Source organism: Mustela lutreola, chromosome 7 (genome assembly GCF_030435805.1).
Source record: "Mustela lutreola isolate mMusLut2 chromosome 7, mMusLut2.pri, whole genome shotgun sequence".
NCBI lineage: Eukaryota > Metazoa > Chordata > Mammalia > Carnivora > Mustelidae > Mustela > Mustela lutreola.
Window position 1 is genome coordinate 51428587 of NC_081296.1, and position 14772 is coordinate 51443358.

At 39.9% G+C, this 14772-nt stretch overlaps 1 protein-coding gene across 13 annotated transcripts in view; it reads right to left on the bottom strand.

The window, feature by feature from the left end:
- CSNK1G1 (casein kinase 1 gamma 1) overlaps positions 1 to 14294 on the bottom strand; it is a 198186-nt gene extending 183892 nt beyond the window's left edge. For 4 of the 13 annotated variants that reach the window (XM_059180776.1, XM_059180767.1, XM_059180768.1 and 1 more), the window contains exon 1: positions 14069 to 14291. The gene's annotated coding sequence lies outside the window, so the exon portion shown is untranslated. Of the gene's footprint in view, positions 1 to 8065; positions 8147 to 14020 lie in introns of those variants that run through there. The other 9 variants (XR_009355420.1, XR_009355418.1, XR_009355419.1 and 6 more) reach the window with 5 other exon arrangements.
- Between the last annotated feature and the right edge of the window lie 478 nt (positions 14295 to 14772).

Sequence of the window (14772 nt, forward strand, 5' to 3'; positions counted from 1 at the left end):
TTCTCTCTCTCTCTCAAATAAATAATAAATAAAATCTTTAAAAAAGAAAATATGCTCTTGACATTTTCTAAATCACAGTATTTCTTTAGAGAGAGAAAAGCAGTATTATACAAAGCTTCCCAAGCATATATTATTCATGGACTTATATACTCTGAAATCTAATAAAAGATATTTTTAAAAGCTAGATGAGGTGGCTCTTCTAATTTAGTCACCATGAACAAAAAGGTCAAACAAAACCTGAAAACTCAGCTACCACAAGTTACTTCAAATTTTGTATCTAAAAATCACAATACAAAAATTTCCATTAGTTATCTTTCACAATCACTTTTAAAAAATAGATTCAAGTGGTCTTGTACCCAACACTGGGGACCCAACAGTCTGACTTGCCCTGTTACCTACTGTGAGCACTATTTCTCTTCTGACAGTGACTTCCCCTTGCTATATGTCACCTAGGATTAAAAATTTTTTTGAGTCAGTTTTATTTATTTCTTGGTCTCCAGATATTACTAGCTGTTTGTTTAAAAAGAGGCTTTAGGGGCACCTGGGTGGCTCAGTGGGTTAAGCCTCTGCATTTGGCTCAGGTCATGATCCCAGGGTTCTGGGATGGAGCCCTGTATCAGGCTCTCTGCTCAGCGGGGAGCCTGCTTCTTCCTGTCCCTCTGCCTGGGCTCTGCCTACTTGTGATTTCTCTCTCTGTCAAATAAATAAATAAAATCTTTTTAAAAAAAATAAAAAATAGGAGGCTTTAGAGGTAGAGATACTTGAACTTGACATCCTGTGTGTATGCCTTATTAGCAACATGAACTTCAGAAGTAGTTTCCATTCTTGGCCTCATTGCTCAATCTGTAGAAGTGTAGTAATGGCCACACTTCAGGAGCTTATTATGAGAAAAAAAGTGAGATAATATGGCCAAAGCATTTAGCATACTGACCATTTCATAAATATTCAAACTACCACCACTATTATTACTATTCTGTGTTTTCACTAATAATTTCCTAGAAGAAACCCTCATGGCTGCTTGATTATATCCATTAGATTATGTCTGTGCCTCAACTGGCTTTCTTCATTCCTATCTTTTAGGAGTCCAAAGGACTCTGCACATCACCATCAGATTTACCTTCATCTGCATTTACCAGACATACAAATGCATGCTGTTAACTCCCCAGCTTAAAAAACTTTTATGGGTCTCTACTTAATGTCAACATCAAATCTAACTTCCTCCACCTGACATTCATTATCCTCTATTAACAGCTGTTTCTCAAACTTCAGTGTACATCAGAATCATCTGAAGTGTTTGTTCAAACAGATTGGTGGACCCCACCCTTAGTTTCCAATTCAGCAGATCTACAGCAGGCCTCAAAATCTGCATTTATAATAAATGTCCAGGTGATGCTAACACTGCTTGAGGAACCACACTCTGAGAAGTAGTACTCTTGTATGGCCCCATTCTGCCTCCTTAAGTTTATTTTTGTCTACTCTCTAAGTGGCACACACAGCTTTGATTGGATTAGTCTTTTCACGGGCTATGCCCAGGTCTCCCTCACTGCTTACCTTAGCTGCCTGCAAACACTTCCTTGCTTACTCAAATCCTTCCTCTCTTAAGCTTGTGGTTCCCAGCACTCCCTGCACACTACAATGGAAAAGCTTTTTCACAAACTATGGAGGCACCTTCCCAAGATTCTGATTCAAATGATCCTGGGAAAAGTTTCCCCCAAAGGATTCTAAAGAGCTGCCAGAGCTGAGATCCACTACTTTACCTTCAATCTCCTGCCCATCAGGACTATGAACTGAATGTTCTCCCCTCAAAATTCCTACAGTATTCCCAGATTATATTAACAAGTTTGCACTCATTTACTTATTGGATTGTACTACTCTCACCCTACCATTTTAAGTCTTGTTTCTCCAACTTGATAAATAATCTTATCTTCAATTTCTGTATTTCTACAGCCCTAGCATGATGAATACACTGTTAGGAACTCTGTGGTTATTTCTTCATTGATAATGGATTTAAGTTAGAAGTCAGAATATTAAAGTATTTCTAATTTATCCAAACCAGGAAACTATGGTTCTTCTTCTTCTTTTTTTTTTTTTTAAATACAGTTCTACAACAAGCTTATTTTGTTATGGTGATTATTTAACTCCTTCCATCCCCAATAACTAAATTTAAAAGAAAAATACTAATTATCAAAATGCTGTGGGGAATAGTAAAATGATTAAAAGCATCATAAATCACTTCACAGTTGCTTCCTTAGAGCAAATAGCCTTGTCGAAATCCATTAAAGACTGTTTCAAAACAGTTAAAGAGAATCAAAGCACACATATTTAAAGATGCTGAAGCTCTGAATAGTTCTATGATTTGTTTTCTCAACAGATGTGCATCCTTCAAGCCCTGAATTCACCAGATGCATATTAAATTAATCCGTACTTTTAGTTTTACGTAACACTCCATTCCAGTTTTATAAATACACCACCACATAAAGCAGAATTCTACTGTTGCTTTCCGACATTAAATATTAACAGATTATTTCCACTGTGCAAAAAAAATATGTTAAGATTCATTTTAATGCAGTGGAATGTGTGCTTACAAAATATAGGCTATAATATCTTCATTATTTTTTAATTAGCCAGTTTCTATCCAGAATGTGAAAAATGACAAATTTGCTTGTAACTAAAGACCAAGTGACACCTGGCACTTTAAGAAATACACACTAACTCCCTCGACATTTCAGAAATTAGGAATTCAACCAAAAATTTGGTTTACTGCTGTAACTGTAGTTTTTAATTTTTATTTATTTTATTTTGACAGAGAGAGATCATGAGTAGGTAGACAGAGAGAGAGGAGGAAGAGGCTCAGCAGAGAGCCCGATGTGGGGCTTGATCCCAGGACCCTGAGATCATGACCTGAGCTGAAGGCAGAGGCTTAACCCACTGAGCCACCCAGGCATCCCATGTAACTACAGTTTAATAGTCCACTTAAATTTTCTGGAAAATGTACCTCTTATAAAATTATAATTTCTCCATAAGCTAAAATGAATGAGTTCTTATAAGAGAAGTAGGACTGGACTGGGAGTCAGGAGATCTGGGTTCCAGTCTCACTCATTTGCTATTCCATCTTGAGCTCATCACTTAGCCTCTCTACACTTCAGTAATCTCAGTTGTAAAACCAAAGGGTCTACATAGACTATCTCTATGTTTTCTTTTAGCTTTATGATTCCATAATCTATGGAACTCAAGAAACACAAGCATTAACCAGATGAATCCCATTAAAGAGAAAGTAAGCTTACACACTGATAGATTTGGAAAGCATCTATCTCTGGAAAACCTAAATGCTTTCACACAAACAGATCATTCCTTGTGTCTATTGTTAATTAACTAGGTGAAAAAGCAAATAAAACCCATCAAACATGGGGTTACTAAACAGTTTTTGCATCATACCTTAGATGGCCAGAATATTTAGAGGTCAAAATAACAATTAAGGTTAAGATGTTCTAGAAAAATGGAAGGTGCCCTAGAAGTGCAGGAAAGGATAGTTAATAAAACCAAATAAAAGTAGATTCTAGCTAACAATTACTACTTAGGCTATATAAGAAAGAGTGTCTCAGGAAAGCATTTTATTAGATTTAGAACAGCTATTCCCTCTGAATGCAAACTAGAAATAATCAGGCAACCACGATCTTTGCCTGCTCAAGCATCTGGATAGTCTTCAACCAGTGTAACAGAAAGAAGCAAAAACCAGAAAGGGCATCAAGAAATCTACATAATACCCTGCACAACAATAAAAGGCAAGTGGCAAAGGACTTTAACTTTAGTAATAGTTCAAAAATTCTGAATTTAGATCTCCCTCAAGCCCTGTTATCACATACAACTGCCATATGGCCAGGATCACACTTCTTAATACCCAATTACATATCTCAAAGAATTAAGCACCTGTCGATTAACGCCTAATATCTAACATAATCTTTTTGAAAGGGAAATTCAGACTCTGAACAATGCTTCTAATTACATCTGACAATATAAGGAAAATCTCTTTTCAAAACCACTCCCACATTATTTTATTCATTTTTATTTCTTTAAAAAAAATGCACCCCGGGGCTGGAGGCAAAAGGGAAGCTTGAACTGGCAGAGCACAGAAGATTTCTAGGAAATTGAAAGCACTCTGTATATTAAATGATGGATAGTATACACTTTTACAAACCCATAGATTGTATAAAACAAAGAATGAATCCTAAGCTACTATGGACTTCTGGTGATTATGATGTGTCAATAGAGTTCATTAAATGTGTCAATTTATTCATCAACTGTAACAAATGTACCACTCTGGTGAAGAGGATGGGGGAGGCCATACATGTATAGTACACAAAGTTTACGGGAAATCTGTTTTGTTCCTTTCAATTTTGTTGTGAACCTAAAACTGCCCTTAAACAATAGTCTTTGGGGGCACCTAGGTGGCTGTCGGTTAAGCGTCAGACTCTTGGTTTCGGCTCAGGTCATGATCTCAGGGTCATGGAATGGAGCCCCAAGTAGGCCTCTGTGTTCAGCAGGGAGTCTGCTTAAGGATGCTCTCTCTCTCTCCCTCCCTCTGCCCCTAGCCTTGCTCACACATGTACGTGCTCTCTCTCTTAAATAAATAAGAAAATCCTTAAAAAATAAAACAAAATCTTTTTAGGGGGCACCTGGCTGGCTCTGTCAATAGAGCATGCAACTCTTGATCTCGGGGTTGTAAGCTGGAGACCCACACTGGGTACAGAGATTACCTAAAAATAAAATCTTTAGAAAAAGTCTTTCTTAAAAATACCACATTAACATTTTCTGAGTAGAAACATTTTTATAAAACAAATGAACACTATTTTTTTTTTAAGATTTTATTTATTTATTTGACAGAGAGAAATCACAAGTAGATGGAGAGGCAGGCAGAGAGAGAGGGAAGCAGGCTTCCTGCTGAGCAGAGAGCCCGATGCGGGACTCGATCCCAGGACCCTGAGATCATGACCTGAGCCGAAGGCAGCGGCTTAACCCACTGAGCCACCCAGGCGCCCACAAATGAACACTCTTGTGCAAAAATATCAATAGACACACGGTCCTTAAACCTTTCACAAAAATTAGCTCAAAGTGGATCTTTTTGTTTTTTCTTTAAGATTTTATTTATTTATTTGATGGAGACAGAGAACAGGAGAGCACAAGCAAGGGGAGCAACAGAGACAGAGGGAGAAGCAGGGAGCCTGACGTGGGACTCAATTCCAGAACCCTAGGATCACGACCTAAGCCAAAGGCAGTAACTTAACCAACTGAGCCACCCAGGTGCCCTCAAAATGGATCTTTTTTTAAAAATGGACCTGGGGGGCACCTGGGTGGCTCAGTTGGTTAGGCCGCTGCCTTCGGCTCAGGTCATGATCCCAGCATCCTGGGATCGAGTCCCACATCGAGCTCCTTGCTCGGCAGGGAGCCTGCTTCTCCCTCTGTCTCTGCCTACCACTCTGTCTGCCTATGCTCACTCTCTCTCCGTCTCTCTCTCTGACAAATAAAAATAAAATCTTAAATAAATAAATAAATAAATAAATAAATAAATAAAAATGGACCTGGGAACTTAGTGTAAAATGTAAAATTATAAAAACTCTTGAAAATCACACAGAACAAATGTATATAACCTTGAGTTTGGCAATGAGTTTTTAGATGCGATACCAAAAGCATACTCAATGAAAGAAAAACTTGATAAGATGGACTTCATTAGCATTTAAAACTTTTATACTATGAAAGACAAGAGAATAAAGAGGCAAACCACAGATTGGGAAAAAAATTTGCAAAAAAACGACATCTATAAAAATATTTGCAAAAAACTGTATCTGATAAAAATATGTATCCAAATTAAACAAGGAACACTTAAAACTCAACAATAAGAAAACAAACAACCCAATTTAACAGACAGAAGAGTGAACAGACACCTCACCAAAGAAGATATGTAGATGGCCAATAGGCATGGTGCTCAACATTTTATGTCATTAGGAAACTGCAAATTAAAACACATATTAGAAAGGGCACCTGGGTGGCTCAGTGGGTTAAGCCTCGCCTTCAGCTCAGGTCATGATCCCAGAGTCTAGGATTGAGCCAAACATCAGGCTCTCTGCTCAGCAGGGAGCCTGCTTCTCCCTCTCTCTCTCTGCCTGCCTCTCTGCCGCCTACTTTTGCCTACTTGTGATTTCTCCGCCAAATAAATAAATAAATAAATAATCTTAAAAAAAAAAAAACACCACATATTAGAATGGCTAAAGTACAAAAAACTGATCATACCAATTCTGGCAAGGATGTAGAGCAATAGGAATACTCATTCATTGCTGAAGGGAAGGCAAAATGATAAAACCACTTTGGAAGACAGTTTGGCAGTTTCCTATAAAATTAAATATATGTTTACCATACAATCCACCAATCAAGCTCCTAGGCATTTACCTATAGGAGCTATCAAGCCACAAAAAGACATGGATAAACCTTAAATACATACAACACAAAGAGTAAACCTTAATAAGAAATAGTGTGTTACAGTTAATAATAATGTATCAATATTACACATTAATTGTAATGAATGTATCACACTAACACAAGATGTTAATAATTGGGGAAATGGATGGAATGTAGTTTTGTGGATATGGAAATATGGAATTCTACCTGCTCAACTATTCTGTAAATTTTAAAATGTTAAAAAAAAAAAAAGTCTTAATTAAAAAAAAAAAAACCCGAGGGGGGGGGGGCTGGTGGCTCAGTGGGTGGCTCAGTGGGTTAAAGCCTCTGCCTTCAGCTCAGGTCATGATCCCAGAATCCTGGGATCGAGCCCCACATCAGGCTCTCTGCTCGGCAGGGAGCCTGCTTCCTCCTCTCTCTCTCTGCCTGCCTCTCTGCCTACTTGTGATCTCTATCTGTCAAATAAAGTAAATAAAAAAATCTTTCAGGGGCGCCTGGGTGGCTCAGTGGGTAAAGCCGCTGCCTTCGGCTCAGGTCATGATCTCAGGGTCCTGGGATCGAGTCCCGCATCGGGCTCTCTGCTCAGCAGGGAGCCTGCTTCCTTCTCTCTCTCTCTGCCTGCCTCTCAGTGTACTTGTAATTTCTCTCTGTCAAATAAATAAATAAAATCTTTAAAAAAAAAAAAAAAAAAAAAAAAAAAAAAAATCTTTCAAAAAAAACAAAACAAATATCTTTGGATAGGATATATTATTACTTTAGGCTACAGAAATTTGAGAACAGTGAAAGAAATTAACTTTAAATAAAATCAAATTTAAATCTATTTAAATTTTTGGGGCACCTGGGTGGCTCAGTGGGTTAAGCCTCTGCCTTTGGCTCAGGTCGTGATCTCAGGGTTCTGGGATCGAGCCTCATATCGGGCTCTTTGCTCTCCAGGGAGCCTGCTTCCTCCTCTCTCTCTCTACCTGCCTCTCTGTCTACTTGTGATCTCTCTCTGTCAAATAAATAAATAAACTTTAAAAAAAAAATAAATAAATAAATCTATTTAAATTTTTTTAAAAATTAACTTTAAACCCCTTGCCTTTTTCCTAGCATTAGTCATACCCTTGCTCACTACCACCTACATGAGAGAGTAACATCTAAGAAATGGAGGAAAAAATTCCAGCTAAGAACTGCTTGACCACAGCTATGGTTAGCAATTTAGCCTGAAGAACTAAAATGAAATCTGATGATTACCATGGACATTACATATACATACAGACACACACACACACACACACACACACACACCCAAAACTTAAAAAATATTTTCACACCACTCATTAATGCCAGCAGACAATATGTATCAGTACATATATATATGTATGTGTGTATGTGTATATATATATGTATGTATGTGTGTGTGTGTGTGTGTGTGTATATATATATATATGTATAAAACACAAGGAAAACGTCATGTACAGTACTTTCATTTAGAGGCCCATAAGCCCTCAACACCCCTTTTTCTACGTTAGAAAATGTAAACTACAAAAATCAGTGTGCATCCAATGCTATATTATTCCTTGGAAATTTTATATGTCATTTTAATGAAGAAACTATAGCATTTTGACAGGCTTACCCAGCACCCAGAGGTGTTGCACCAAGTTGTCTTTGGTGGCAAAGGCAAAGGCTACCTTTTCACTCAGCTTCTCTGGCCAAGGCAAAATCCAAGAGAATATCCCTTTCCCCAGTATGTCTTTGCCTCCATTGTGATGGGTGAGCAATTATTGAAGAACAATTCCCATCCCTGATACCCTAGCCCTTGCCACAACTACACTGCCCACTTGGAGTTTCTGGTGAGGAAGAGACTACGGGAGTATCGGGGCAGGCCATTAGTCTTCCTATAATATCAGAACATTTCTGCTGCAGACAAAGCATGGCACTCTTCTATCCAGATTGCTCTCTCTCCAGTCCATTTCTAAGAGACCATGCTAGTAGTATTTTATGGTTTCTCAAAGATGCCTGGGTGTTTCTAGTCTATGCCAGGTGCCAACTACTGTAACCCGAATAAATAATGGTCTTTTCCAGCTCAGTAAACCCAAAAGCCTATCCTCAGGATTTATGAAGATCCGGACTGAAAAAATCCAAGTATGTGGCCTATGAACTATATGGTGCCATTTAGATGAAAATAATAGCAAATGGCATATGGTAAGGCAAAACTCCCTACTGAAAGATTAAATTTAAGTGGACTTACCGCTAAATACAAAAAATCCTCAGCAAAAGCTTCTCTTCTAGATATAACATGAGAGAATAAAAGATTTATTCTGTATCTCCATAATCCATTTTTTAAGCAACTTCCAGCAACAAGTGTTGACAAAAATGGTTTAAGTGAATGATGACAAAGATGACTACCTAATGTTCATATAGTTTGAAATGACTTACTTTTAGCCGTTGTCTGTGATCTTTTTGTGTAATATAAAAATCCAAGTTCTTTTAGTTACATGTTCACTGATACAGCTGAAATTACATAATCTAAATCTACTGAGGATCTTTATTTTTAAAAAATAATCTGATGAATTCAAAGCCATAAAACATGAAGGGGTGAGGGAATAAGGAATCTGAAACAGATGGCATCTGATTTTTTTCCTGAGTCCATCTTGAACATAATCCCAATAATGTCAAGATCCAATTTAGCTCTCCAAATAAGTAATCCACAAAACTTAAAATGGTAATTCTGAAGTAATTTCATTTTTTTAACCTCCAGCTTCTCAAAGTTTCTAATTAGGCAGAAATGAGTACAGATAACTTAGAGGTTAAAAAGAGAAAAACTATCATGCCACAAATTCTGAAGTTCTTTCATGAAAATCCACTTCTTTATCTAAAGCCACTGAAAAGCAATTTCTACGAAGACTGATGATATTAAAATCTGTCTGTGATATCAACCTTTTTTTTCTTTATACAGTTACAGTGATTATTTATCCTTAATAGAGACCAAATCGTATCTTCAGAAAGCAATATACTTTTAAAAAAGCAACAAGCTCTGGAAGACTATTCATTTGGTTTGAATAAAGCACTACTTGGCATTTTTTAAACATTTCCACAGTAACTCTTTACTACCAAATTGGCAAAACCAGTAAAATTAACTGTACTTTGTTCCTTGTATGTTTCCAGCATATGCTTATATAAATCTTCCCAATCTTTCCTAAATTTTTTTGATATCATTCAAGAGATGCAACAGTAAAGAAACATTTAGTCATTTTTAGATTTCCTGACAAGCAAATTCCAAAACTGACAACTGCAAAGATCCCCGTAAGGGCCACATACTTTGAGTGGAAAAGGTCACTGAGAAAAGTGCCCCAGTGGTCTCTAATATTGCCTACTATTTAGGCAGATATTTTTCCTCTAACAGCTAGTATCCTACCTCATATCCCAAAGTAAATTTAATTTAGTAATAAAGTTCTATCAGAATATAGGCGGGGGGGCGCCTGGGTGGCTCAGTGGGTTGAGCTGCTGCCTTCGGCTCAGGTCATGATCTCAGGGTCCTGGGATCGAGTCCCGCATCGGGCTCTCTGCTCAGCAGGGAGCCTGCTTCCTCCTCTCTATCTCTGCCTGCCTCTCCGCCTAATTGTAATCTCTCTCTGTCAAATAAATAAATAAAATCTTTAAAAAAAAAAAAAAGAATATAGGGGGGAAATGGGAGCTTCTGATAGCTTTACCAAAGCAAAATAATACAGCCTCAATTTTAAGGCCTAAAAGATGATTAAAAATGATGATCCAGGGAAACACGGCTAAAAGCTTATGTATACACTAAAGAGTTTATACCAAAAAAAAAAAAAAAAAAAGACTTTATACTCTCAGAAAAGCCATTTAGAAACCTGAATAATCTTACCAAAAAACTCTGTTTAAGTGTAGCAAAAATATAATTTCAACTCTTTAAAAATAATATTCTTTGGGGCACCTGGGTGGTTCAGTTGCCTTCAACTCAGGTCATGATCTTGGGGTCCTGGGATCGAGCCCCGCATCGGGCTCTCTGCGTGGTGGGGCACCTACTTCCTCCTCTCTCTCTGCCTGCCTCTCTGCCTACTTGTGATATCTGTGTGTCAAATAAATAAATAAAATCTTTTTAAAAAATAATAATATTCTTTAATAATTCAAAATATAGAGGCGCCTGGGTGGCTCAATAGGTTAAAGCCTCTGCCTTCGGCTCGGGTCACGATTCCAGGGTCCTGGGATCGAGCCCCGCATCGGGCTCTCTGCTTAGTGGGGAGCCTGCTTCCTCCTCTCTCTCTCTCTGCCTGCCTCTCTGCCTGCTTGTGATCTCTGTCAAATAAATAAATAAATAATCTTAAAAAAAAAGCAAACACTATTAGTTGATAATCTGACAGAATAGGTTACATATAACTGTATCATTTTACATTTATAAAATGAGGGGTGCCTGGGTGACTCAGTGGGTTAAGCCTCTGCCTTAGGCTTAGATTATGGTCTCAGGGTCCTGGGAGCGAGCCCCGCATTGGGCTCTCTGCTTGGTGGTAAGCCTGCTTCTCCCCTCTCTGCCTCCTCTCTGCCTACTTGTGATCTCAATCTCTCTCTCTCTCTGTCAAATAAATAAATCAATAAAAATAAAATCTTTTTAAAAAATAAAAAAATAATAAATTTATAAAATGAATATAAAAACTTATTATTCTTAGATTTAGTTCTATATTATCATCATGAATGATTTAAAAGCAGAAATTCATTCCATTTTCATTTGTTTTACAGAATTTTATACAAAAGAATTCTGCAAGTAGGGACACCTGGGTGATTCAGTTGGTTAAGCATCTGCTTTTGGCTCAGGTCATGATCCCAGGAGCCTCAATCCAGTTCCCTTCTTAGGAGGGAGTCTGCTTATCCCATTCCCTCTGTATCTCTCCCCAGCTTGTACTCTCTCAAATAAATAAATTAAATGTCTAAAAAAAAAATTCTGTAAGTATTGCTAATAGTTTAAGTCTAATTAAGATGAGTCATGCTGGGCGCCTGGGTGGCTCAGTGCGTTAAGCCGCTGCCTTCGGCTCAGGTCATGATCTCAGGGTCCTGGGATCGAGTCCCGCATCGGGCTCTCTGCTCGGCGGGGAGCCTGCTTCCCTCTCTCTCTCTCTCTCTCTCTCTGCCTGCCTCTCCATCTACTTGTGATTTCTCTCTGTCAAATAAATAAATAAAATCTTTAAAAAAAAAAAAAAAAAAAAAAGATGAGTCATGCTACTGATGTTGATGTTAATTTTAAAATTACAACTACTTTCTATTTTATGCCCCAATTTTAATTCTCTTCAGACATATGAAGCTAATTAAACTTTATATAAGTTATATGTATGGAAGTCATGAATTATTATATTGCACACCTGAAACTAATATAACACTGTATGTTAACTGGAATTAAAAACTTAAAAGAAAATATATATACATTATTATTTTAATTTTTTTAATCAATCTACACTATACACACTACAGACGAGATCGGGCGCGTTCAGGGTGGTATGGCCGTAGACTACACTATACACACTACAAATCTGAGAAAAACCTTTCAAACAATGGTCACTTCAATAAATGCACATATTGTTTTCTCTTTTGTAGAGTTTAAAGCACTTACTAATAACTGAATTTTATGCTGCTTATGGTAAATTTCTAGAAGCCACTGAAATTCCTATTGTATACATATGTTTTTGCAATATTATCCAGTTCCCTTCTCATCCTGGGCTATGCTGACTGGAGAGATTAATAATAATTGATCTTTCAATTAGAAGGTGTTTACAGCGGTGCCTGGGTGGCTCAGATGGTTAGACGTCTGCCTTTGGCTCAAGTCATGATCTCCAGGTTCTGGGATCAGGACCACATCAGGCTTCCTGTTCAGTGGAGAGCCTGCTTTTCTCTCTCCCACTGCCTCAACCCTACTTGTGTGCTCTCTGTGTCTTTCAAATGAAAAAATAAAATCTTAAAAAAAAAAAAAAAAAAAAAGAAGGTGCTTACATTTAGGGACACCTGGTGGCTTGGTCATTAAGTAGCTCCCTTCAGCTCAGGTCATGATCCCAGGGTTTGGAAGGAGTCCCGCACGGGGCTCCTTCTTCAGCAAAAGTCTGCTTCTCCCTCTGCCTGCTGTTCCCCTTGCTTATGCACGCTCTCTCTCCCTCTGACAAATAGATAAAATCTTTAAAAAATAAAACAAAACACTGTGGAAAGGGACTGCAGACTGAGAAATGAAGGCGCTTCAATTTAAAGTGCACTGTTATTTAATTTTTGCTTTTAAGAAGACTCCATGTGAGTGGAGTCCAACTCCGGGCTTGATCTCCATCCTGAGATCAAGACCTGAGCTGAGATCAAGAGTCTGAGGCTTAACCCACTGAGCCACCAAGGTGCCCCTAGAGTGGACTGTTATTTAAATACAATACACACATACACACTTAAAATATTGGTAAAAATTTTAACTCATTTTACTTAGGAAGAAACTAAATCTCCGGTAGATCCCATGACTTGCCCAAGGTCAGCAACTAGCCAGTGGCACAGTCTGGGTTCAATCCCAGATTTACCTATCTCAAAGCCAATACTTCCACTTGACCACAATTATCTCCTTAAAAGATTAAGAGACAGGCTCAAAAGCTGAGGATCTTGTCTCTATGAACGTTCACGTATCTATTCTGAGCCATCTATCACACTGTACCTACAATTCAGTCGCTAATTAAAATATAAATGAAGAGGATTTTTCTGCTTCATTTAAACTAGGACAGGCATTCTGACAGGTAAGAGATTGGAAAAGGAGGCTTGCCTCAACATGTCTCTCCTAGACCTCTACATCTATATGGTCCCCCCAGCCTATTTTTTATAAACATGCATATCTACCAAACAAAGCTATGCCCAACTAGCCTGTAATTTGGTGCTTTTTCCGTGTTGCACTTTTCTAAGATAATTTATATGAGATTTAACATCGAACTGGGAGACCTGGCTGAATATGCCATTCTGGCACTTTCCAAATATCTGAAGTATCATTTAAGGGCAAAGAACCTCACCCTCTTTTTTACGCTATGATGCTTGCCCACTTGGGAGGTACAGCTCCGGTAGGACTCTGGGGCGAGAGAGCAGTAAAGGAAGAAGTGAGGGAAGCACACGGAAGTTGGGTGGAGGGAGGTCTCCTTACCCACTCTTCTGCCCTAGCTCCGCCAAGGGCGGCTCCCCGTGGTGCCCAGTCGACTCACAACCCCCACAACCCTGGAAGCCGTTGCTCTGTCTCAAAAGGGTAGGCAAGGGAAGCAAGGGACTGCCCTAACCACTCGAACAAGGTCCATTCTCCCCTTCTGGCCCGGGAGGATGCTCCCCCTTTCAGAGCGAATCCTCCAGGTGGCAAACTCCGGTCCACTTCAGTCGAAGTCTTCTGCATCCGAAGGGGCGCCTCCCCCGCAACCTGGAGCTGGCCACCCGAAACTCCCCCAAGCGGTCTCCCCCAAAGCCTCCATTCCACCCCCGCAACCCGCCACAGAAACACACGCCGGCCTGCGCCCCACCCAGGATCTCCGCGGCCCCCTCCCCAACACGGAGAAGGGCCCCCCGACCAGTCCCTACAGACACACACACTCTCAGGTTCCAGCCTCCCGGACTCCGTCGAATCCGGAGTGAGTACCTGGTCCGGCAGTGCTCCGAGGCTCAGATTGGGCGGGCGCGGTACCCTACCGGAGCCGCCGAGTGCTTCTCCAGCCACCCGCAGTGGTGGCTTCTCTCTTTCCCAGGAGCGGGAGGGAGGAGAGGTGAGGGAGGGGAGGGGGAAATCGAGGAGCCGAGGGGCTGTAAGAGCCGAGCCGGAACCACTAGCGCTGGCCCCACCCTCGGCCCGGCGTAGAGCACCCCGGCGCTCCTGATAGGACAAACTTAAAGCAGGCAAAGAGAAAGGGACACCACCACTTCCGGGTCATCCCCACTACTGCCCCTCCCTAGCAACCGCGTGGGGTTGCTAAGCGGAAGTGCCTTCAAAGACAACCAACCCCATTTCTTCTGAGACTACCAGGAGGCAGCTCTGAGGGGCTACCTTTTTGGAAACACCCTCTTACCTTTCCCCCGTGGTCTTAGAAGGGACACACTCTTCGCCGTCAGAGACGCGGAGCCCAGCTTGCTTTTCCCTTCAACTGTAGTCCCCCCTCAGCCCCCAGGCACTATGTACACCTGCTCCCTCCCAACCTGAGTCCAGGCCAACCCAATGACTCCTCCTAAGGCTCTCTCTGGCCCCTCGTGGGAGTTTTCTTCTGGCGACTTAGCAAGCATCTCCCTCTTGTGGATTTTCAGTTATGTTTCAGCTGGGTTTAAAAAATCTTCAATGTTACGAAAGCTTTT